Source organism: Natator depressus, chromosome 8 (genome assembly GCF_965152275.1).
Source record: "Natator depressus isolate rNatDep1 chromosome 8, rNatDep2.hap1, whole genome shotgun sequence".
In the NCBI taxonomy this organism is placed as follows: domain Eukaryota; kingdom Metazoa; phylum Chordata; order Testudines; family Cheloniidae; genus Natator; species Natator depressus.
The window spans coordinates 39,578,910-39,602,898 of NC_134241.1; the positions used below are offsets into that span (position 1 = coordinate 39,578,910).

A 23,989-nucleotide genomic window follows, 5' to 3' on the forward strand; every position below is an offset into this window, starting at 1 on the left:
GGTTTATCTAGGAGGTGGGAGAATCTCCATCCTTAGAGGTTTTTGAGGCCTGGCTTGACAAAGCCCTGGCTGGGATGATTTAGTTGGTGTTGGTCCTGCTTTGAGCAGGGGTTGCACTAAATGACCTCCTGCGGTCTCTTCCAACCCTAATCTTCTATGATTCTATGATCTCACAAAACTAGGTGATCTGTCAACAAAATGGCAGATGATTCTATTCTATTGCCTGGATGTGCTGGGGCTTTGGGTCTAGATATTGCCGGGCTGTGCTGGGCTGTGATATGCTGCAGCATGAGGGCTGGGGCCTGCCTGCTCTATGGCTCAGTGGCTCTGACTATGCCACTCCAAACTCTCTTTGAGACTATATATTGCAATGCATGTTAATGTGGAATTTGCTGAGCTCTGTGCCCTCCACATCATTGTCCAGAGGACCTGTTACAAACAGAACACAAGCAGTCCCAGTCCCTGAGACAATCCTGTTATGTTCAGAGAACCTGACAGTGGCATTCAGCTTGGAGAATGCAAGTTCATGGTTCTGGGGTAAATAGTCTAAATTTCCAAAACTCCATGGGAGGCAGAAACCTGGGGGCAGGAATGTGAGTTGTGGGCCTTGGTGTGGGAAGGCTGTAAATGCTTAGCACAACCCTGCTGCGTGCACAGCAATGTTTCCAGTTTCCAATGATGGTGGGATAGTAGCAAATCATAGAACCAGAGGGCTAGCAGGGACCACAAGGGCCTCGTCTAATCCTGTGGTTCTCAAAGTCGGTCCGCCACCTGTTCAGGGAAAGCCCCTGGCGGGCCGGGCTAGCTTGTTTACCTGCCGCGTCAGCAGGTTAGGCTGGTCGCAGCTCCCACTGGCCACGGTTCGCTGCTTCAGGCCAACGGGGGCTGTGGGAAGGGCGGCCAGCACATCCCTTGGCCCACGCTGCTTCCCGCAGCCCCCATTGGCCTGGAGTGGTGAACCGCAGCCAGTGGAAGCCGCGATCAGCCGAACCTGCGGACGCGGCATGTAAACAAACTGGCCTGGCCCGCCAGGGGCTTTCCCTGAACAAGCAGTGGACCAGCTTTGAGAACCACTGGTCTAATCCTCTGCCAAGATGCAGGATTTGTTGTGTTTAACCATCCAGGATGGATGGCAATCCAGCCTCCTTTTGAAAACCTCCAGTGAAGGAATTTCCACGACCTCCCTAGGCAGTCTGTTCCATTGTCCTGCTGTTCTTACAGCTAGGAATTTTGTCCTGTTTAATCTAAATCTGCTATGCTGTAGTTTGAAAACTTTGTCTCTTGTCGTGCCCTCTGTGGTAAGAGACAGCAACTTTTCTCCATCTCTTTTAGGTCAACCTTTCAAGTATTTAAACACTGCTATCATATCCCCCCTTAATCTCTTTTCCAAATTAAACATAACTAGTTCCTTCAACCTTTGCTCATATGGCTTGCATTCCATCCCCTTCATTATCTTTGTTGCTCACCTCTGGATCCTTCCCAGTTTCTCCACATCCTTTCTATACACTGGTGACCAACATTGGTCACAGTACTCAGCTGAGGCCTACCCAGTGCCAAATACAATGGTACTATCACCTCCCCTGACTTGCATGCTATGCCTCTGTTAATGCAACCTAAAATTGCATTTGCTTTTTTTTTTTTTTTGCAAAAGCATTGCATTGCTGACCATGTTGAGGTTGTGATCCACCACAACTCTCAGACCCTTCTCAGCAGTGTTGCTGCCAAGCCTGTTACCCCCCATTCTGTATTTTGTGCATTTTGTTTTTCTTCCCTAAATGTAGCATCTTCCATTTGTCTTTGTTGAATTTCATTTTGTCTGGTTTCAGAGTGGTAGCCATTAGTCTGTATCACCAAAAAGAACGAGGAGTACTTGTGGCACTTTAAAGACTAACACATTTATTTGAGCATAAGCTTTCTTGGGCTAAAATCCACTTCATCAGATGCGTAGGAAGATAGATAGATAGACACACAAAGAACATGAAAAGATGGGTGTTGCCATACACACTATAACGAGAGTGATCAATTAAGGTGAGTTATTATCAGCAGGAGAAAGAAACCTTTTGTTGTGATAATCAGGATGGCCCATTTCCAACAGTTGACAAGAAGGTGTGAGTAACAGTAGGGGTGGGGGAAATAAGCATGGGGAAATAGTTTTACTTTGTGTAATGACCCATCCACACCCAGTCTTTATTCAAGCCTAATTTAATGGTATCCAGTTTGCAAATTAATTCCAATTCAGCAGTCTCTTCTTGGAGTCTGTTTTTGAAGGTTTTTTGTTGTAATATTGTGACTTTTAGGTCTGAAATCGAGAGACCAGGGAGATTGAAGTGTTCTCCAACTGGTTTTTGAATGTCATAATTCTTGACATCTGATTTGTGTCCATTTATTCTTTTACGTACAGACTGTCCGGTTTGGCCAAGGTGCATGGCAGAGGGGCATTGCTGGCACATGATGGCTTATCACATTGGTAGATGTGTAGGTGAACGAGCTGCTGATAGTGTGGCTGATGTGATTAGGTCCTATGATGGTGTCCCCTGAATAGATATGTGGACAGAGTTGGTAACGGGCTTTGTTGCAAGGATAGGTTCCTGGGTTAGTGTTTTTGCTGTGTGGTGTGTGGTTGCTGGTGAGTATTTGCTTCAGGTTGGGGGGCTGTCTGTAGGCAAGGACTGGCCTGTCTCCCAAGATCTGTGAGAGTGAGGGATCATCCTTCAGGATAGGTTGTAGATCCTTGATGATGCGCTGGAGAGGTTTTAGTTGGGGGCTGAAGGTGACGGCTAGTGGCATTCTGTTACTTTCTTTGTTGGGCCTGTCCTGTAGCAGGTGACTTCTGAGTACTCTTCTGGCTCTGTCAATCTGTTTCTTCACTTCAGCAGGTGGGTATTGTAGTTGTAAGAACGCTTGATAGAGATCTTGTAAGTGTTTGTCTCTGAAGGGTTGGAGCAATGGCAGTTGTATCTTAGGGCTTGGCTGTAGACAATGGATCGTGTGGTGTGGTCTGGATGAAAGCTGGAGGCATGTAGGTAAGTATAGAGGTCAGTAGGTTTCTGGTATAGGGTGGTGTTTATGTGGCCATCGCTTATTAGCACTGTAGTGTCCAGGAAGTGGATCTCTTGTGTGGGTTGGTTTAGGCTGAGGTTGATGGTGTGATGGAAATTGTTGAAATCATGGTGGAATTCCTCAAGGGCTTCTTTTCCATGGGTCCAGATAATGAAGATGTCATCAATGTAGCACAAGTAGAGTAGGGGCATTAGGGGACGATATCTGAGGAAGCGTTGTTCTAAGTCAGCCATAAAAACGTTGGCATACTGTGGGGCCATGCGGGTACCCATAGCAGTGCCACTGACTTGAAGGTATACATTGTCCCCAAATGTGAAATAGTTATGCGTGAGAACAAAGTCACAAAGTTCAGCCACCAGGTTTGCCGTGACATTATCGGGGATACTGTTCCTAATGGCTTGTAGTCCATCTTTGTGTGGAATGTTGGTGTAGAGGGCTTCTACATCCATAGTGGCCAGGATGGTGTTTTCTGGAAGATCACCAATGGATTATAGTTTCCTCATGAAGTCAGTGGTGTCTCGAAGACAGCTAGGAGTGCTGGTAGCGTAGGGCCTGAGGAGGAAGTCTATATAGCCAGACAATCCTGCTGTCAGGGTGCCAATGCTTGAGATGATGGGGCGTCCAGGATTTCCAGGTTCATGGATCTTGGGTAGCAGATAGAATACCCCTGGTCGGGGTTCTAAGGGTGTGTCTGTGCAGATTTGTTCTTGTGCTTTTTCAGGGAATTTCTTGAGCAGATGTAGTTTCTTTTGGTAACCCTCAGTGGGATCAGAGGGTAATGGCCTGTAGAATGTGGTGATGGAGAGCTGCCTAGCAGCCTCTTGTTCATATTCCGACCTATTCATGATGACGACAGCACCTCCTATGTCAGCCTTTTTTATTATGATGTCAGAGCTGTTCCTGAGACCTCTCCAGCGCATCATCAAGGATCTACAACCTATCCTGAAGGATGATCCCTCATTCTCACAGATCTTGGGAGACAGGCCAGTCCTTGCCTACAGACAGCCCCCCAACCTGAAGCAAATACTCACCAGCAACCACACACCACACAGCAAAAACACTAACCCAGGAATCTATCCTTGCAACAAAGCCCATTACCAACTCTGTCCACATATCTATTCAGGAGACTCCATCATAGGACCTAATCACATCAGCCACACTATCAGCAGCTCGTTCACCTACACATCTACCAATGTGATATATGCCATCATGTGCCAGCAATGTCCTTCTGCCATGTACATTGGCCAAACCAGACAGTCTCTACATAAAAGAATAAATGGACACAAATCAGATGTCAAGAATTATAATATTCAAAAACCAGTCAGAGAACACTTCAATCTCCCTGGTCTCTCGATTACAGACCTAAAAGTCACAATATTACAACAAAAAACCTTCAAAAACAGACTCCAAGAAGAGACTGCTGAATTGGAATTAATTTGCAAACTGGATACCATTAAATTAGGCTTGAATAAAGACTGGGTGTGGATGGGTCATTACACAAAGTAAAACTATTTCCCCATGCTTATTTCCCCCACCCCTACTGTTACTCACACCTTCTTGTCAGCTGTTGGAAATGGGCCATCCTGATTATCACAACAAAAGGTTTCTTTCTCCTGCTGATAATAACTCACCTTAATTGATCACTCTCGTTATAATGTGTATGGCAACACCCATTTTTTCATGTTCGTTGTGTGTATACACACACATATATATTCTTACTGTATTTTCTACTGCATGCATCAGATGAAGTGGGTTCTAGCCCACAAAAGCTTATGCTCAGATACATGTGTTAGTCTCTAAAGTGCCACAAGTACTCCTCATTCATTTTATTGTCTATAGCCCAGTTCTCCAATTTATCAAGATCCTTCTGAATTTTAGCTCTATCCTTCAAAGTATTCACAAACCCCCACTCAGCTTTGTGTCGTCTTCAAATTTGGTCATTATGCTCTCTATTCCTACATCTAGGTCATTAATAAAGATGTTAAAAACACTGGGCCAGAACAGATCCCTGTGGAACCCCACTTGAGACTTCCCTCCAATCTGATGTCATTCCATTAATAGCTATTCATTGTTTGCCATTGTTTAACCAATTCTGTATCCACTTAATGGTAGCTCTGCGAAACCTTCATTTCTCCAGCTTACTTATCAGAATGTCACATGGGACTGTGTCAAGAGCCTTGCTGAAATCTGGGTACATTATGTCCACACACTTCGCCCTATCCACCAAACCAGTTACCCTGTCAAAGAAGGAAGTCAAGCTGGTTTGGCAGAATTTGTTCTTGGTAAATCCATGCTGGCTGCTAGCGATAACCCTTCATCCTCTAGGATTTTGCAAACTGAATGTTTTATACATTGCTCTAGTAGCTCCCCAGGTATCGAGGTCAGGCTGACTGATCTATAGTTCCCCAGCTTCTCCTTTTCCTCCTTTTTAAAGATGGGCACTATGGGACTTGGGCACTTCTATGGACTATGGGCACTTCTGGGACCTCCCCTGTCATCCATGAGGTTGCAATTATTATTGTCAGTGGCTCCTAGATTTCTTCAGCTAATTTCTTCAGTACCCTGAGTTGAATAGCATCAAGCCCCGCTGACTTGAATTCATTCAGATTGGTCAGAAAATCTGATTTCTTCTTTACTTTATCCTGATCTGCATCCCTTCCCCTTTATTGTCTGTGGTAACTTGGCTAGTTGTCAGTCATGTTTTTTTTGTGAGAAGACTGAAGCAAAATAGACTCTTAGCAGCTCTGCCTTCCTATCATCTTCCGTTCCCAGCTCACCTTCTCTACTGAGCAGCGGACCCATGCTGTCCTTGATCTTTCTTTTTTATCCCAAATAAATGAATGGGATTTGGAGCTCCCCATGCAGGGGCCTCCCAGAGCCCCAAGAGGTATAAAGACAGGGTGTGTATGTGGCGGGGGCTTGTGAAGCTGCTGGTAGAAGGGAGAGGAGTGCCGAGACAGGGGTATGCTGGGGAGCAGAGAATTTCCTAGGGATGTGATATCAGGGAGAAGGGCTCATGTGTGGGGAGGCAGAGGAGTGCAGGGATGCTGGTGGTGGATGAGAGGGAGGGCACTCCTGGGAATGTGTCGCAGGAGGTTCCCAGGAGTTGGGCAGGAGGTCCCAGAGGCTCGGCATGGGGCAGTGTGGTGTTAGTGCAACAAGGCTCCAGGCAGAACATTTACACTTTGCTTCCATATTTACTGTACTTGCAAAAGCTGCATTTTCATTATTCATCCCCCTTTAGGGGAACTATCTCTTTATCATAAAAACGTCAAAAGGAATACATACATACATACTCTGAACAAGAAGGTGCTGCTAATGTGCAATGGGAGACAATGATTTATGGCCCAGGAGAGCCAGCGGCTGCTATGCTAAAACTTCCTTCCTCATTAAGGGGACTGCCATTTCCTGGAGGGGCTGCAGGGCTGCCCTCACCAACCCCATGCTGCAACCAGACCAGGGCAGAGCCTCAGCCAGCTGCTGAGATACCACACTGGTGATGATAGATGGATAGACAGACATGTATGGGGATAGATAGATGGATGTGTGTGGGGATGGACGGACAGACAGACAGATGGATGTGTATGGGGATAGATAGATTCTCCAATGCTCTCATGATACTTTGCCACCTCTAGCTCCATGCTCTTCATCTCATGCAGCATCACCAAACCTTTTGTGCCCTTTGCCCACTTGTGCCTCTGTGCCATCTGCCATCTTCACTCCTCGTTCCTGGGACACTCTCTCCCTGGATAAAGTGCCCAAGCCTCCCTGTCCTCTTCCTTCCAGCCCATCCTAACCTCCCCTGTGTGATGGGTGACCACCCCACACAAGGCCTGAGGAGTTAAGCCAGAGAGGCAGGCCAATTAACTGCCCAGGCTGCCTGTGGAGGAGGAGCCAGGGAGCAGGATTAATAAAATGAGGCTCAGCTGGCTGGGAACAGGAGGCTCCTGTGTAAAGCCCAGGAGCTGAGACCAGCTGGGGGCCACAGGGAAGCAGTCTGCAGTCACTCCCCAGAAGGAGGGAGTTTGGCCTGGCAAACCCAGAGTCAGAAAGTAAGGACAGGCTCAGGGAAAAGCAGCAAGGGCTGAGGTACAGACCTTGACTGCTGACCAGAGAATCCCTAGGCTGGAACCTGGGGAAGTGGCACAGACCAGGCAGTGGGGAGCAGCCTGCCTCGGACAGTTTGCCCTGAAAGACTTGGATATCCCAGAAGGGGAGGACCCTAATGACCTGGCTGGAGAGCTAAGTCACAAAGAGGAAGCTGCAGCACCTGGAGTGAGAGGGGTTGCAGGGTGAGAGAGGATGATGGGTGCAGAGACTACCAGAGGAAGATGCAGCACCTGGAAGGAGCTAAGCCCCAGAGTGACCAGGAGGAGGTGCCCTATTGGAGAGTGTATCCTGTCTCATGGCTCCTTCAGCCCAGTAATGCCATGCTCTCCCCATGCTAGAAGATCACTCTTAGTATCAAACCAAAGCAGGCTGGGTTTTGTAACGTATTTTTCTTAGACACAGAGTTGTTCCCACGCGCCCACGGGAGCTGATGTCCAGCCCCACTGCCATTCACTGTTCACTCCCTGTGGCACTTTGGAAAATCCCACCCAGGTGTTTTTGCATTCACCTATAGCTGTTTCCTAACAAATATTTGCCTGTCAGTTAAATGTAAAACCCCACTAGCACCATGTGCTGCCTTTCACCCCCGCGGCCTCTGCCCAGCGACCTCCTATGGTTGCTATCACTTAGCTGGGATTGTCAGCATCTCAGGACAGGGATCTCAGCTTCTGATGTGTTTGGGAAGCAGCTTGCCAATCTAAATCATATGGCACCAGCAGAAGTGGAGCTGTAGACAAGGTGGCCGACTTTTTCCATTATAACCCACTGCTTTCAGTTGCTGATAACTTTGACAAACTACAGTTGTTCAGGATCAAATGTTCTCTTCTGAAATTTTATTTGGAAAATTAAGTGAGCATGGTTCAGCTATTCATCTCCTAGAATTAGACTAGTGAGAAACAGGGGTCTTTGCCAATGTTAAATTATTTTCTCACTGTTTTTTTGAATAATTCTAGCAACTCATGGATTTGGAGCAGGAAAATGAAATTTGGCAGCAGGATGGTTTGGGGGCTGAGACGTGCCTTGCACTGTCCCTGTGAAAATACTCCAAGACTTGGATAGGTAACAATGCTCGGACAACCACTGCTCATGCAGTACATAACTTAGAGGTTGCATGGGCTAGAGGAACAATGCTGGGAATCAGAAAGCTCTCACTGCTACCCCTGACTCAGTGGCTTAGCCAATCCTATAGATGCAGAAATCACAGGGTGAGTTATGAGGAAGATCATTGGCCTGTGGCATGCAGGAAGTTAGTGGGCTGATATGTGCCAGGGGTTAGTGGTCAGGCTCTGCTGAATGATTGCCCAGGCCACTGACCTCGAGAATGTCACAGGTCAGCGACCTCCTGCATAGCCCACGCCTCTGACTCCTTCATAAGTCATTGATCTTGGCTATGGTGGTCAGTGGCCCGGGGCTGCACAGAGGGTCAGACTAGATGTTCATAATGGGTCCTTCTGGCTGTAACATTGACTAAACTTTCCCTACTCATGCTCCTTAATTTTAAATTCCAAGATGCGCCCACTGAGCCAGCTGCTTGCTCCTGCCATTGAAATACCTTGTGACCCAGGGGAATGAGCCAGGACATCACGAGTTGCTCATCCACTGACTGGCCTGAGCCATTCTGTTCAACTCACAGCCCGTCTGAGTGGGCAAGGGCCCATCCATGGCCCCCAGCAGCAAGCAAGAACCACATCTGCCTCTTATAGGACTTGGAGCGGTCTTGGCAGTGCTGGGAATAGGGCCTGGCAGCCCCAAGTTACATCCACTTAGCTCCCTGCCTCCGACAGTGCCTGCTCTACAGCGAGCATCTCAAACCCTGAGAACAGGTCTGGACCCACTGTGGGCACCTCCCGCAGCTCCTGAGGAGTGCAAGTGGAATCAGTGCTGCACTCAGGATTGCTAGTGGTGCGGTGGGTAGCATCGCAGCTGCACTGGTATTTCCTTCAGCATGGCAGGCCCAGCATGGTTTGTCTGCCTGCATTTCTTGGAGAGCCCACCCCACAGTCAGCACTAGCCTCTGATTAGGTCTGGGCAGTGCCCAGCCCAGTGTGATACCCCTGTAAGACAAACCCATGATTAATCATCATTATTATTTGTGAAAGCCATGGCCATTTAGGCTGTTCCTCCCTCACCTGGCCTCCTGCTGCAGGGCTCTGTGTGCAGGTGCCAACATCTGTCGAAGTTCTGAAAGGGGCAATTGTCCAGCCAATCTGGGCGCTGGGGCAGGCAGTTTTCCAGATAGCAGGCATCCTGTGGAGTGCGTGGCCCTGCTACCAACCATGGGAAGTTAGTTGGTATTGGTCTCCCTGCTGCCCAGACATGGGTGCTAAGGCACAGAGAGGATGTTGAGCCCGGTTCAAACATGGGTGCATAAGTCAGGTAGCTAAATCCATAGCGAGGCACCTGACTGTCAGAGGTGCTGAGCACTCATAGCCTTTACTGAAGTCAATGGGAGCTGCTGGCACTTTGCATTGAATCAGGGAAGGGGTCTGAGTCAGGCTGGGATTAGTCCCGTATCTAGTCAAGTGGACTATGCAGCCTCTCATTCTCTGGAACTGGTACTGCTTGTGGCCAGAGTCAGGCAGCTCTTCAGAAGAGCAGCTGGCTCAGCCTCAGCCATCTAGGGCAGCCTGAGCTGCCTAAAGAACAGCCTGGTTGCCACAGCCCCTACAGCTTCAGTAGGTGTCGTGGCCCCCAACGCCCAGCCCCTGAGCTGTGAAGGAACAGAAATCCCAGAGAGGGTTCTTCCAGCCTGGTGTAGCCTTGGTGTAGCCGTGTGGGTCCCAAAGTGGGGGAGTAGTTCTGTTTACACAGGGGGCTGTGTTGGGTTTATACTTCTGGGGTATGGGAGGGCACAGATGCACATGAGCTTTTTTCATAGATTCATAGATACTAAGGTCAGAAGGGACCATTATGATCATCTAGTCTGACCTCCTGCACAGTGCAGGCCACAGAATTTCACCCACCACTCCTGCGAAAAACCTCTCACCTACGTCTGAGCTATTGAAGTCCTCAAATCGTGGTTTAAAGACTTCAAGGAGCAGAGAATCCTCCAGCAAGTGACCCATGCTACAGAGGAAGGCGAAAAACCTCCAGGGCCTCTTCCAATCTGCCCTGGAGGAAAATTCCTTCCCGACCCCAAATATGGCGATCAGCTAAACCCTGAGCATATGGGCAAGATTCACCAGCCAGATACTACAGAAAATTCTTTCCTGAGTAACTCAGATCCCACCCCATCTAATATCCCATCACAGGCCATTGGGCCTATTTACCATGAATATTTAATTACCAAAACCATGTTATCTCATCATACCATCTCCTCCATAAACTTATCGAGTTTAATCTTAAAGCCAGATAGATCTTTTGCCCCCACTGCTTCCCTTGGAAGGCTATTCCAAAACTTCACTCCTCTGATGGTTAGAAACCTTCGTCTAATTTCAAGTCTAAACTTCCTGGTGGCCAGTTTATATCCATTTGTTCTTGTGTCCACATTGGTACTGAGCTTAAATAATTCCTCTCCCTCTCTGGTATTTATCCCTCTGATATATTTTTATAGAGAGCAATCATATCTCCCCTCAACCTTCTTTTAGTTAGGCTAAACAAGCCAAGCTCCTTGAGTCTCCTTTCATAAGACAAGTTTTCCATTTCTCGGATCATCCTAGTAGCCCTTCTCTGTACCTGTTCCAGTTTGAATTCATCCTTCTTAAACATGGAAGACCAGAACTGCACACAGTAGTCCAGGTGAGGTCTCACCAGTGCCTTGTATAACGGTACTAAAACCTCCTTATCCCTACCGGAAACACCTCTCCTGATGCATCCCAAGACCGCATTAGCTTTTTTCATTAGCTTTAATATCACATTAGCATTAGCTAATGTGATATTAGCTCCATATCACATTGGCGGCTCATAGTCATCCTATGATCAACCAATACTCCAAGGTCCTTCTCCTCCTCCGTTACTTCTAATTGATGCGTCCCCAGCTTATAACTAAAATTCTTGTTATTAATGCCTAAATGCATGACCTTACACTTCTCACTATTAAATTTCATCCTATTACTATTACTCCAGTTTACAAGGTCATCCAGATCCTCCTGTAGGATATCCCTGTCCTTCTCTAAATTGGCAATACCTCCCAGCTTTGTATCATCCGCAAACTTTATTAGCACACTCCCACTTTTTGTGCCGAGGTCAGTAATAAAAAGATTAAATAAGATTGGTCCCAAAACCGATCCTTGAGGAACTCCACTGGTAACCTCCCTCCAGCCTGACAGTTCACCTTTCAGTAGGACCCGTTGTAGTCTCCCCCTTAACCAATTCTTTATCCACCTTTCAATTTTCCTATTGATCCCCATCTTATCCAATTTAACTAATAATTCCCCATGTGGCACGGTATCAAATCTAGGTAAATTAGATCCACTGCGTTTCCTTTGTCTAAAAAACCTGTTACTTTCTCAAAGAAGGAGATCAGGCTGGTTTGGCATGATCTACCTTTTGTAAAACCATGTTGTATTTTGTCCCATTTACCATTGACTTCAATGTCCTTAACTACCTTCTCCTTCAAAATTTTTTCCAAGACCTTGCATATTACAGATGTCAAACTAACAGGCCTATAGTTACCCGCATCACTTTTTTCCCCTTTCTTAAAAATAGGAACTATGTTAGCAATTCTCCAATCATACAGTACAACCCCTGAGTTTACAGATTCATTAAAAATTCTTGCTAATGGGCTTGCAATTTCATGTGCCAATTCCTTTAATATTCTTGGATGAAGATTATCTGGGCCCCCCGATTTAGTCCCATTAAGCTGTTTGAGTTTCGCTTCTACCTCAGATATGGTAATATCTACCTCCATATCCTCATTCCCATTTGTCATGCTACCATTATCCCTAGATCCTCTTTAGCCTTATTAAAAACTGAGGCAAAGTATTTGTTTAGATATTGGGCCATGCCTAGATTATCCTTGACCTCCACTCCATCCTCAGTGTTTAGCGGTCCCACTTCTTCTTTCTTTGTTTTCTTCTTATTTATATGGCTATAGAACTTTTTACTGTTGGTTTTAATTCCCTTTGCAAGGTCCAACTCTACTATCCCTACATGTTCTCACCTCAATAAGGTAGCTTTCCTTGCTGATCCCTCCCTTCTTCCACTCCCTGTATACTTTCTGCTTTTTCTTAATCACCTCTCTGAGATGCTTGCTCTTCCAGCTTGGTCTGCAACTCCTGCCTATAAATTTTTTTCCCCTTTCTTGGGATGCAGGCTTCCAATAGCTTCTGCAGCTTTGATTTAAAATAATCCCAGGCCTCCTCTACCTTTTAGATCCATAAATTCTTCAGTCCAATCCACTTCCCTAACTAATTTCCTTAATTTTTGAAAGTTAGCCCTTTTGAAATCAAAAACCCTAGTTGCAGATTTATTTTTGTTAATCCTTCCATTCAGTTTGAACTGAATTAGCTCATGATCACTTGAGCTAAGATTATCCCCTACAACCATTTCTTCTATGAGGTCCTCACTACTCACCAAAACCAAATCTAAAATGGCATCCCCTCTAGTCGGTTCAGCAACTACTTGATGAAGGAATCCATCAGCTATCGCATCTAGGAAAATCTGAGTCCTATTATTATTACTAGCACTCGTCCTCCAGTCTATATCTGGGAAGTTAAAGTCTCCCATGATCACACAGTTTCCATTAGTATTTACTTTATTAAAAACATTAAAAAGGGCTCTATCCATATCCAAATTAGATCCCGCTGGTCTATAGCACACCCCAAGCACTATCCCAGGGGAGGCTCTAATAGTTTTTTTTCCCCCAATGTAATTTTTGCCCAGACAGACTCTGTCTTATCCATTCCATCGCTTCTTATTTCTTTACATTCTACCTCATCGTTGATATACAATGCTACTCCACCACCTTTACCTTTATTTCGGTCTTTCCTAAACAGCACATACCCTTCAATACCTGTAGTCCAGTCATGACTACTATTCCACCATGTTTCTGTTATCCCTATAATATCTGGTTTCACTTCCTGGACCAGTAGCTCTAGTTCCTCCATTTTGTTACCTAGGCTCCTCGCATTGGTGTACAAACATCTTAATTTTTGCTGTTTGTGTATATATGTTTGTGTATGTACAGGCATATGCATGGATGCTTAGCGTGCCATTCAGCAGACACATTTCCAAGTCAGTGCCTGTGCTTGCAAGTGTGTGGAGGTGTGTACACACTTGTGTATGTGGGGGTGAGAAAAGTGTCATTAATGGGTGCCATTGGGTAGCTGTGCTGGGATGCTGCAGTGCATTGGCAGAGGACTTCCCACCCGCAGGCCGGTTTGGCTGCTGAATAGGAATCTCCTGTCCGAGTGGGTGCCTGCAGAGTTAATGCTGAGCCCACATGTTTATGATAAAACAGTTGATTTATCAGAACTGTCACCCACTAATTGCTGTGGGGATTGGAGCCAGCTCCCTCCTCGCAGCACTGCAGTGCTAATGCCAGGCTCCTAATTCAGATTTTCTATGCAGCTCCATGCCAAGACAACACAAGGATAGATGGGAGCAGGCACAAGTTACAGAGCAGCACCACAGGGCTTCAGAAGCCAACTGCAGCCCCTCACCCACTGCCTGGAAGGGGAAAGCCCCTTGGATGGGGGAGGAGGGTATAGGGGAAAAGACTCCTATGGAGTTGGAGGGGAGCAGGACTAGGCAGGGGAGGGGTGCAGGGGGAAGGCTCCCATGGGTGGGGGGGTACAGGGCACAGGAAATGTTGACTAGGGAGGAGAGTGCTGTGACTAGCTGGGTTCTGATCCCTCTCCCAGAGTGGCTCCCTGAGCCATCCTAGGCCCGTGAGCTGACTCAGATGCTGGGTGGGAAGAGACTGCGAGTAGTGTTGGGATGAAGGAGGGACGTGTGAAGCTGACCTCAGGCGACTCCGATGCAGGCTCCTGTGGCCCCCGCCACAGGCTTGAGATGGGCCCTTCCCCACCAAGATGCTGCCTGGCCAATGGACATATCCCACATCCTTGGAGAGCTGCACAGCCCCCACGTAGGGTGAGGCCTCTCCAAAGGCATGTTATGATTGGGCTTTCGGGGTGACACCATGGCTGTGCATCTACTGCCCACAGGGCACTATAGGGACCAGTCACCGGGGTGTTACCATGGAGATCAGTTACTGAGGCTTTACCATGGAGATCTATCACTGGAGTGTTCAATGGGTTTAGAAAAGGCAAATTTTCTTACCTTTACACCATTTTACAATGGGCCTGGCTATGGTCCAGGTGCTCGCCGCTCTGCATGGAGTGCCATTTCTCTTTGATGTGCCAGGGAACAGACTCACATTCCTGGATATGCTGGGCCATGACACTGCAGTGCAGCAGGGAGCCTCTCTCTTGGTGGGTCTGTACAGCACCTAGCATGATAAGGCCAGATCCCAGCTGATAAGAATGAGCAATGGATTAATGGACATGACGGAGCTGCACAGGAACAATCAGGCAGCAGGCTACTGGGGCAGACTCTGGGGAAAGCAGAAACTTTCATTTCAGCACATTTCTCCAGCTCGGGGTACCATTATGCCAAAGAAGACTAGCATATGGCAGAAGAGTCTGATGGCTGCCTCTCTGGGCTGGTCTTAGTGGGTCTGTGGCTGGCAGCAGGGGCCCACCCAGTTCACACTGCCTAGGACCATTACTCTGTCAGGAATGGTGGTGTTTCAGGGATGCCAGTGCACTGCAGGGCCAATAGAAAGCCTGGGATGGCCTGGTCTGGTCCTTGCCTGTCCAGAAGAGCTGCTCTTCCCCCAACCTCACTTTCTTTGCTGAGCCCATATGATGATGCTGCCCCCTATCCCTCAGCCCCTTCTGTCTCCCTTTCTCCTGGTTTCTGAGCCTTCTCATTTGCTTGCCAGCTGTTTGATCCCATTGCCAACTCAGGATCTCCCTCCCACTCCTAGCCTGTGCTCAGGTCCCAGACCTACCTTGCACAGGAGTAGAGGTTACCTCAGTGTCCTCACAAAACTCCAACCCAGATAGCCCTACTCACATGGTGTCACAGGTCTGGTCAGCCTCCTGCTGCTGGCTGCTGTGAAGGGACCCAAACCTGGGATCCCAGGGGCTTCACGCCTCCCAGAGCCTGCATGGGACCCAAGCATTGTCCCTTTGTTAAGGCCCCTGGGCACACCCTCAGGGCACAGGCATCTGTGACATTCTGGGGACTCAGTAAGGGGTATGTGCCTTGTAACTCTGTGCAGCTGTCGTTCAATTCCCTGACATCAGTAGCCAACCTACAAGCACAAGCTCTGGCTCTCACCAGCCTAATTACTCCTTGCAGGGTGACCCCAACAGCCCTCCCAGTCCTGGGTCTCCCCCAATCTATCCCCCTTGAGTTCTTAACTATCAGACCTTTGACCATTCCCCTCTGGATTGTCACCCCCCAAGGCGTGAAACCAGCCCCCCAGATACCAATTTAGTGCAGTGCGCACACTTCACACCATTTGCACAACAGGGGTGGGTTTGGGATGGAAATAAACAAAAAGTTTATTTAATAGAACAAGTGCAGATTCAGAGTGAATGCAAACATAGATAAATTACCCAGCAAATGAATGTAAAGACACAACATCAGGCTTTTCACTTTCATAACAGATCAAATCCCTGTCCTAATACATTATTTTTTGACTTAAAACAGTTTCTCAGTGTAGCCCTGAGCTCTAGTGGGGACCCAGTGTTCATGAACAGCCTTCCACCTCCAGACAATCCTTCAAGTACTGGGTAAAAGACTCCAGTCCCAAATCTGCTTTTAAAAGGCCTTTTCCTTTCTTTTCCCTCTGTCCCTGGTGGCTCATGATTTTTTAGAGTGGAGAAATTCCTTCTTCACTTGAGAACCAGGATGTTCTATTCAGCTGCAGATGTCTCAGGCCTGGTCTACACTATGAGTTTATGTCGGATTTAGCAATGTTAAATCCTAATTAACCCTGCACCCATCCACACAATGAAGTCATTTTTTTTTACATAAAGGGCTCTTAAAACCGATTTCTGTACTCCTCCCCAATGAGGGCATTAGCGCTGAAATCGACATTGCCGTTTCGAATTAGGGGTAGTGTGGATGCAATTCGAAGGTATTGGCCTCTGGGAGCTATCCCACAGTGCATAATTGTGACTGCTCTGGACAGCACTCTGAACTCGGATGCACTGGCCAGCTGTACAGGAAAAGCCCCGGGAACTTTTGAATCTCATTTCCTGTTTGGCCAGGCGAGCTCATCAGCACAGGTGACCATTCAGTCCCAGAATTGAAAAAGAGCTCCAGCATGGACCGAACAGGAGGTACTGGATCTGATCGCTGTATGTGGAGAGGAATCCATGCTATCAGAACTATGTTCCAAAAGACAAAATGCCAAAACATTTCAAAAAATCTCAGAGGCCATGAGGGACAGAGGCTACATCAGGGACGCAACTCAGTGCCATGTGAAACTTAAGGAACTCAGACAAGCTTACCAGAAAACCAAAGAATCAAATGGCCACTCTGAGACAGAGCCCCAGACATGCCGCTTCTACGCTGAGCTGCATGCAATTCTAGGGGGGGCCGCCACCACTACCACACCCCTGTCTATGGACTCCTATGATGGGGTACTCTCCGTCATGCCTCATGATTTTGCAGATGGGGAAGATGAGGAGGAGGAGGACGAGCTTGGGGAGAGCACACAGCACACCATTCTCCCCGACAGCCAGGATCTTTTTATCACCTTGACTGAAATACCCTCCCAACCCAACAAAGCCGGAGAAGGGACCTCTGGTGAGTGTACCTTTAAAATACAGTACATGTTATAAAATCTAGGGTTTTAAATGATTAAGTAGCCCTGAGGACTTGGGATGCATTCATGGCCAGTACTGCTACTGGAAAAGTCTGTTAACGTGTCTGGGGATGGAGCAGAAATCCTCCAGGGACATCTCCATGAAGCTCTCCTGGAGGTACTCTAAAAGCCTTTGCAGAAGGTTTCTGGGGAGAGCAGCCTTATTCTGTCCTCCATGGTAGGACACTTTACCACACCATGCTAGTAGCAAGTAATCTGGTATCATTGCATGACAAAGCCTGGCAGCGTATGGTCCCAGTGTTTGCTGGCATGCAAGCAACAATCCATTCTTTAGCTCTCTATGTTATCCTCAGGAGAGTGATATCGTTCATGGTCACCTGGTTGAAATAGGGGAATTTAATTAAGGGGACATTCAGAGGTGCCCATTCCTACTGGGCTGTTTGCCTGTGGCTGAAAAGAAATCCTCCCTGCAGTTAGCCACGCAGTGGGCGGGGATGGGTGGGTGGGCGGCATTGGCGCTGAACTCTTCACATTTGGCTAGCAAGGATCTTCCCTGATACCAGCCAGGCGGTGTGGGGAGGGGTAAAGCGATCATCCCAGAGAATTGGATGGGGGGAGGGAGTTAGTTTGGTTTCTTCTACCGCACGTTAACAGGAAAACCGGAGCACTAAATGGCCAACTCAACGGGCTTTGCTTGGTATGGGAAAGGAGGGCGCTGCTGTTATGAAGGTTGCAGAAGCCGAAAAACTATGGCTTACCATGGCCACCTGCAAGCCGAATTCTGTTGCCTGTGTGTGATCTCTAACACCAAAGCCGCAGGCACTCAATATAAGATGCAAAATGCGACCTTGTACCAAAATCACATGTGCTACGTAATGTGAATAGTGTTGTTCACCATGAAAGAGTATAGCCATTGTTCTGTAAAATGTATCTTTTTAAATACTTCACTCCCTTTTTTTCCTCCAGCAGCTGCAAATGTTTCAAGCCTCCCTCTTCCGTCCCAAAGGCTATCTCAGATAAGGCAGCGAAAAAAACGCACGCGCAATGACATGTTCTCTGAGCTCATGCAGTTGTCTGGCACTGACAGAGCTGTGTGGAGGGACACAATAGCAGAGTACAGGACAGTGGCCAATGAACATGAGGAGAGGTGGTGGCAGGAAGATCAGAGGAGACATGAGGCAACGCTGGGGCTACTGCAGGATCAAACGGACATGCTCCAGCATCTGGTGGAGGTTCATGAATGGCAGCAGGATCACAGACTGCCGCTGCAGTCCCTGCTTAACCGCCCTCCCTCCTCCCCAAGTTCCATAGCCTCCTCACCCAGATGCCGAAGAACACGGTGGGGGGAGGCTCCGGGCACCCAACCACTCCACCCCAGTGGACAGCCCAAGCAACAGAAAGCTGTCATTCAAGAAGTTTTAAAGTGGCCTTTTCCTTCCCTCCCACCCTCCTCCCACACCCCACCCAGGCTACCTTGTGAGTTATCTCCCTATTTTTATAATCAATTAATAAAGAATACATGTTTTTTAAACCATAGTGACTTTATTTCCTTTGCAAGCAAGCTGTGATCGAAGGGGGGAGGGCGGGTGGCTTACAGAGAATTTAGAGGCAACCAAGGGGGCAGGTTTTCATCAAGGAGAAACAAACAGAAGTGTCAGTACCCTGGCCAGTCATGAAACTGGTTTTCAAACCTTCTCTGATGCGCAGCGCTTCCTACTGTGTTTTTCTAACTGCCCTGGTGTCCGGCTGCACGTATTCAGTGGCCAGGAGATTTGCATCAACCTCCCACCCCACCATAAACATCTTCCCCTTACTCTCACAGAGATTGTGGAGCACACAGCAAGCAGCAATAACAATGAGAATATTGGTTTTGCTGAGGTCTGAGCGAGTCAGTAAACTGCACCAGCGACCCTTTAAACGTCCAAATGCACACTCTACCACCATTCTGCACTTGCTCAGCCTATAGTTGAACAGCTCCTTACTACTGTCCAGGATGCCTGTGTATGGCTTCATGAGCCATGGCATTAAGGGGTAGGCTGGGTCCCCAAGGATAACTATAGGCATTTCAACATCCCCAACAGTTATTTTCTAGTCTGGGAAGTAAATCCCTTCCTGAAGCCATTTAAATAGACCAGAGTTCCTGAAGACGCGCGCGTCATGAACCTTTCCCGGCCATCCCATGTTGATGTTGGTGAAATGTCTCTTGAGATCCACCAGTGCTTGCAGCACCATTGAAAAGTACCCCTTGCGGTTTATGTACTGGCTGCTCTGGTGGTCCAGTCCCAAGATAGGGATATGCGTTCCATCTATAGCCACACCACAGTTAGAGAATCCCATTGCAGCAAAGCCATTTAGTATGACCTGCACATTTCCCAGAGTCACTACCTTTGATAGCAGCAGCTCAATGATTGTGTTGGCTACTTGCATCACAGCAACCCCCACAGTAGATTTGCCCACTACAAATTGATTCCCGACTGACCGGTAGCTGTCTGGCATTGCAAGCTTCGACAGGGCTATTGCCACTCGCTTGTGAACTGTGAGGGCTGCTCTCATCTTGGTATTCTTGCGCTTCAGGGCAGGGGAAAGAAAGTCACAAAGTTCCATGAAAGTGCCCATATGCATGTGAAAGTTTCAGAGCCACTGGGAATCATCCCAGATCTGCAACATTATGCAGTCCCACCATTCTGTGCTTGTTTCCCAGGCCCAGAATTGGCATTCCATGGCATGAGCCTGCCCCATTAACACCATGATGTCCAAATTGCGGGGGGAACGCGGTTTTAGAGAAAAGTATGTTCATGTCCTCATCACCACGCTTCCGTCGCCTTCTCACCTGGGTTTTCAGGTGCTGGTTCTGCATAAACTGCACGATAATGCGCGAGGTGTTTACAATGGTCATAACTGTTGTGGTGAGCTGAATGGGCTCCATGCTTGCTGTGTTATGGCGTCTGCTCCTGCTCGGGCAATGCAGGGAAAAGGGCATGAAACTATTGTTTGCCATTGCTCTGACAGAGGGAGGGGCAACCAAAAACATGGCTTACAGGGTTGGCTTACAGGGAATTAAAATCAACAAAAGGTTTTGTGAGAAACAGAATGGCCCCCTCAAGGATAGAACTCAAAACCTCAAGGATAGAACTCAAAACTGGGTTTAGCAGGCTGTTGATTTCACGGAGGGAGGGAGGAGAAAATGAATACAAAACAAATCTGGTCTATTTCTTGTTTTGATCCACTTCATCTATCTTTATACATCTTGCTGGCAGCGGACTGTGCAGTACGACCGCTAGCCATCATCATTTCCGGGGTGCTCGGCAGAAGACGGTGCTTTTGTCGTCTCCTGGCAGCTCATTAAAAGATGGTGCAGTAGGACTGCCGGCAGGACTGAATCGCCATGAGATGAAACTTAAAAGGATAATGACCTGGCTGAGTCACTCCCATGTTTACCCAGGCACCCCTGACCTCATCGAGGTCTGTTAAAAGCACCCTAGACTACGTCGATGACGGCTACCAGTCATACTGCACTGTCTGCTGCCAAAAGGCAATAAGCTGTTGCTGTGTAGCAATGCAGTACCACGTCTGCCAGCACCCAGGAGACATACGGTGATGGTTAGCTGAGCGGGCTCCATGCTTGCCGTGGTATAGCGTCTGCACGGGTAACCCAGGAAAAAAGGCGTGAAATGATTGTCTGCTGTTGCTTTCACTGAGGGAGGGAGGGAAGGGGGGCCTGACGATATATACCCAGAACCACCCGCGACAATGTTTTAGCCCCATCAGGCATTGGGATCTCAACCCAGAATTCAAAAGGGCAGCAGAGACTGCAGGAACTGTGGGATAGCTACCCACAGTGCAACGCTCCAGAAGTCGACGGCTGCCTCAGTACTGTGGACGCACTCTGCCAACTACATGCACTTAGAGCATTTGTGTGGACACACACACAATCGACTGTATAAAAACGCTTTCTACAAAACCGACTTCTATAAATTCAGCCTAATTTCGTAGTGTAGACAAGATCTCAGTGTCTTTCCATTAACTGTAATGGTCCATCATTGTCTTTTCCTGGGCTGGGCAAGTGACAGTTATTTGTGTAAACAACTGGCTTGGGAGATGTCCCTGCCAGCCTGCCTGCTGGCCACCCTGCTGTGAGGTGTAGCACCGCTTATGAGCACAGATTTCTCTATACACATACATCCATAACTACAGTCTTCATAGAGATCTCATAATGACTGTCGAGTTCAGAACATTACAAGCTTTCATAAAATGCCTTACTTGATATATTTTTATACTACAATGACATTGTATGCAATCAATTGATTTACTGCTTATTTGGGGGGTTTCAACTTTCAGTTCTCCCCTGGGATTCTGGACACTGACTGTCACATCTTCTGCCTAGAGCCCTTTCCTGAGAGCTGGAGCCCACGAAGGCCCCTGCCCAGCCCCTGGAACAGCCCTTGGACCCCAATGTAGCTTAAACACGCTCTCTCCTAGAACCCCCCCTCCATGGTATGAGGCCTCTGGGTTACAGGTTAACTCTCTCAGGAGGCATGGTATACACACAGACACTTTCCCCAGAGTCTTTTACTCAGCAAAGCACAGAGAGTACAGACCACATAGAACACAATAAACTTCCTACCTGCGATGCCCCCCACAACTCACCCTTCCTGGGGAGACCAGGGGACCTGTAAGCACAGGCAGCTAGGCAGGGCCCCTGCCTCATGAGGCTGCTACATGCTGGGTTTCTTCTCCCTCTTCTTGAGCTGGAGAAAAATGGTCCTCAGAGGAAAGCTGCTCCTGCCCTTTTATAATCTTTAGCTCCCCCTCTCCCCCGCCCCGTTCCGAGCTCCTAGGTGATCCCAGACCACTGCCAGGTGACTTTGTTGCCAAGGCAACCTCCCCCTGAGTTCAGACTTGAAAACTGTGTTTGCCTAGGCAGCAGCCATTTCTTTGTCATTTGACTGGCTAATGGTCAGAATTTAACACGCTTTGCCAACACCCCTCCGGCATTCTAGCTCAAGATGGAGGTCAGTAAAGAGTAGATGGTAAAGTCCAGCCTTATCATCAAAATGGAGTTTTCACTCTGCCAGAAATGTACAGAGATCCCAATCACACACAGAATTCAACACGGGTACCATTATACAGGGACTCCCCCTGCACCTTCCACTGGACACAAGATTCTTCTTCAGTACCTGGCCTAGATGGTTGGGCCATGTTGCTCTTCACCTAAACAGCTGACACATCCTGCACAAGAGGTGGCTGCACCGCATTGGTGGGTGTGGTTGGAACAGTTGTCATTCTGAACTGCTATTCTCATCTGCTGTTCTCAGAAACATTCCCTATGTGCTGAAACACCCCTGCTCACTCTGAGCCCCAGGAGGTCAGTACCTGGGTGTAGCTCACAGGCTGTGCACTGATCTGGAGTTGGGTGAACATGAAAGGAGCCCCTTGGTCCCTGGAACAGAACCATCTGACACTCGGTTCTCAGATAACCCCTAATGCCTGACATTAAACTTCATATTTGTCTATGGCTGCATGTCAGCAAGGAGCAGAGAATCAGCCAGTGCAAACAGCTTTCCCATTGATCCATGATAACAGTGCAGACTCCCACTTCTGAGCATGGGAACTGAGCACATGGAGAGGTGGATCCAGTGGCCATGGTAGCCAAAGGAAACACTCCCATTCACTGCACTGGAAGCAGGATCCAGCCTAGGGGGCACCAGTTAATGACCTCAGCCGGCAGGGACAGGGGCCAGAGAAATATAAATATTGATGGGTATGTAAATATAAATGGGTATTTAGTATTAGAACTCAGAAATGTGGGCCTGGAAGGCTCTCGAGAGGTCATCAAGCCCAGCCCCCAGCACTGAGGCGGTCTGGGTTTTCTCGGTCCTATCCCTGACAGGGGTTTGTCCAACCTGTTTGTAAAATCCTCAGGTGACGAGGATTCCACAACCTCTCTTAGAGCCTGTTCCAGAGCTTAACTCCCCTGAGACTTAGAAAGTTTTCCCTAGTATAGAACCGAAATCTCCCTTGCTGCAGATTACCATACTCTTTGATCATACAATTGATCACCATGCTCTTTAGAACAGCCCTGAAAAATATTTGATGACTGTCATCTGGTCCTCCTTCAGTCTTCTTTTCTACAGACTAAACATGCCCAGTGTTTCTAACCTTTCCTCATAGGAAACATACCAACCTGGCTAACCTCTGTCACATGAGGTTCATTCTTTCTCATCCTCATCCCAGGGAGGGGATGAGCAGTGTAGCTTTTGTTGTGACAGGGTTTGGTCTTTGCTCTTGTCACGTGTGTATGTTGCTTTGTGTTTGTTTCTGAGCAGGTAAAGCTGAAGAAGTGCACCCTGCCTTGGAGTGGAAGGTTGTGATGGTCCTGATTTCCTGTGGGAGTTTGTCCCACATGCTGGGACGGGCCCTTGAGGATGCACTGTCTCCTACACAGATGAGCTTTCCCCTGATGGTAGAAAGGTCCATTGTGAAATACAACAACCACATTTACAAGTTCGAGCTGGGGGTTGGTCTGCTATTCTTCATCATGCCATCAACTAAAACATTCTGCTTTTGCTAGAAATCCTGCTGTCCTAAGAACTGATTGGCCTACCCAAACACCTATACGCTGGTGAGCTCTGTGATTCATTTGCAATACATTTCCCTAAAAATGGCTCATGTCAAAGTTGTGCCCTCCCAGCTCCCAGAGCTAAGAATAAATACCCTGCTTTGCTATGGAATACAGAAACAGTTCCTAAAATAGCCTCTTGATAAGATATATTCTTAGAGCAAACCATGGCAACTGATCTTACAAAGCCCCCAGAATACCCTGTATTTCAGGACAGAAGAATGCCCAAAAGAGCAGTGCTGGGGAGTCAGGGGGCAGTGGCAGGAGTCAGTGGCAAGGAGTCAGGAGAAGCAGCAGAAAGTCAAGGAAAGTGGTGAGGAGTCAGGGGGCAGCGGTCGGGTGTCAAGGGGAGTGGCGGGAGTCAGGGGACAGTGGCGACTAGTCAGGAGGAAGTGGCGGGGTGTCAGGGGGAG

The 23,989-nt window shown here is 47.9% G+C and overlaps 1 long non-coding RNA gene across 1 annotated transcript in view; it reads right to left on the bottom strand.

Annotated features, from left to right (window-relative positions):
• LOC141992808 (uncharacterized) overlaps window positions 1-21,724 on the bottom strand; it is a 67,991-nt gene extending 46,267 nt beyond the window's left edge. Inside the window, exons 1-2 of the long non-coding RNA XR_012640655.1 lie at window positions 21,605-21,724; window positions 14,395-14,563 (exon numbers count right to left, since the gene is read on the bottom strand). This is a non-coding gene — a long non-coding RNA (uncharacterized LOC141992808). The remainder of the gene's footprint in view (window positions 1-14,394; window positions 14,564-21,604) is intronic.
• Between the last annotated feature and the right edge of the window lie 2,265 nt (window positions 21,725-23,989).